Source organism: Staurois parvus, unplaced genomic scaffold, assembly GCF_062004578.1.
Source record: "Staurois parvus isolate SC_StPar_1 unplaced genomic scaffold, SC_StPar_1.0 ptg000025l, whole genome shotgun sequence".
In the NCBI taxonomy this organism is placed as follows: Eukaryota; Metazoa; Chordata; class Amphibia; order Anura; family Ranidae; genus Staurois; species Staurois parvus.
The window spans coordinates 22,408,709-22,410,854 of NW_028317821.1; the positions used below are offsets into that span (position 1 = coordinate 22,408,709).

The 2,146-nt window shown below is 48.1% G+C and overlaps 1 pseudogene; it reads right to left on the reverse strand.

The window, feature by feature from the left end:
* Positions 1-1,217: 1,217 nt before the first annotated feature.
* Positions 1,218-1,333, reverse strand: LOC149471986 (U2 spliceosomal RNA; annotated as a pseudogene).
* Positions 1,334-2,146: the final 813 nt, after the last annotated feature.

Sequence of the window (2,146 nt, forward strand, 5' to 3'; positions counted from 1 at the left end):
AACCCAAGGTCCAATTATTCTGCACCTATGTGACAAGTGCATGCAATTTAAATTTTTTACAATTTTTTTCAAATTCTTACCAATTTTTAACATGACCCATTCCTGTGCCAAGCAAGAGTAATGTGAGGGGTTACAGTGTTCAGGCATCACCAACACCCAAGGCCCAATTTTTCTGCACGTGTTTGACAGGTGAATGCACTTTCAATTTTTTACAATGTTTTTCTAATTGTTAGGAATTTTTAACAGCAGGGCCCATTACTGCGCCCAGCAAGAGTAATTGTGAGGGGTTACAGTGCTCAGGCACCACCAACACCCAAGGCCCAATTTTTCTACACCTGTTTGACAGGTTTTTGTTTTTTTTGTTTTTTTTAAGTCCGCAAACGTGCAAACTACAACGAAAAACCCGTAAGTGATCACAAAAAATGTGCAAGTGCGAACACCACACGAAAAAGTGCACTTAGGGGTGTGTTTGTCCTACCCCCGAAGGGGTTGGACCGTTCGCCTGATCCCCCGGGGCACGAAGCTCCTGACAGGGACAAGGTTCCCATTTGGTCCTCCTGGCCAAAAGGCCTGGTGGACCACCGTTCCTTATGCCCAGCCGAAGCCGGACATCCAGTACTAGGCGAGGGGGTTCTCCCGAAGAGAAAACCCCCTAGGGATCAGGGGAGGAAGGAACCGTAGGGCCACACATCCTCCCCCTAGACTTCAGGTAAGGCCCGAGGACCCACACCCTCCATCCGTGAAAAAACACACACATAAGTAAAGTAAAAAGTGACAAACGTGGGAGTGCATAATAAATAAGGTTAAGATAAAGTAAAGAAAAAATAATAAAGTGGTACCGTGCCGAATTGTGCACAGATCAGGCCCTGAGGCCCGTAGCAAAAATTGCCCTGGACTTAGCCAAAAGACCTGGTCCTTAGGGCACTGTGCAAAAAGAGGTGAAAAACAGTGGCCATGTGTCATCTTCACACCGTGGGGTCCCACACCCAAGTGTTACTAGTGACACCCCTGAGAGCGTCTTCCCCAGGGGGCACTGAGTTTGCGGACTTTTTGCGTCCCCAGCCCCAGGCCAGACCAAGGTAGATCCGTCCAAATCAGGAGGTACTGGGTCTTTCCAGTCTTCCCAGAGGAATTATTCCCGGGGCCCCAGCTAAACTCGTGGCGCTCCCCGGTTTCTGTCCCTCCGGTACTAGCCTTCCGGACCCCCATCATTCCAGTGAGGGTACTATACAACAACCATCCCCGCAAAGCTAGAATGGTCGGGAGCACCCCCACTGGACACTGATAAGAACAGATACTCAACTTGATCTTAGCCAAAAGGCCGAGAAGCGACAGGTGCATCTAATTTCAAATTTTTACTATTTTTTTTCTAACCTTCAACAATTTTTAATAGCAGGGCCCATTCCTGTGCTCACCAACAGTAACTGTGAGAGATTACTGTGTTCAGGCACCACCAACTCCCAAGGCCCAATTTTTCCGCACCTGTGTGACATGTGCATATCATTTCAGTTTTTTAGAGCAATGCCAATTCCTGCGGTCATCAGGAGTAACTCTAAGGGGTTATAGTGCAGTGGCACCAACACCCAAGGCTAATTTATTCAACACACTGTCTAACAGGTTCATCTAATTTGAATTTTTAGAGCAGCGTCCAATCCTGCACTTGTCAAGAGTAACTCTGAAGGGTTACAGTGTGAAGGCACCACCAACTGTTTACCCCCCACACACCCCAAAATGCACTGCGCTGTCACAGTACACAGTCCCCACGCCACACTATATAAAGCTGCTGACACTGCTGCCTTATGCAGTGTGTTGCTGGACACCGCTGAAGACAGAGGGGAGAATACTCTCCCCGAAAATGGGGACACCATCCATGTGTCCTGGTAAGCCGCAGGGGGGAGGGGCGCTCATTTGTCCCCCCTCTTTCCTGCCCTGCCAGGCCTGTGCTCAGAGCAATATTCTGGAATGGCTTTTAGTGGGAACCCCACGCACTTTAAAAATAAATATTTTTTTATTGTGCAGTCCCTCCTAACCTTCCTACCCTCCTACCTAAAGGGCCTGGTACGGATTGGGGGGGGGCCCACTGTGGTTTTTTTTGTAAATAAAAATGTCTTTTTTGTTGTTGTTTAAATATCAGTCTTGCTGCAGC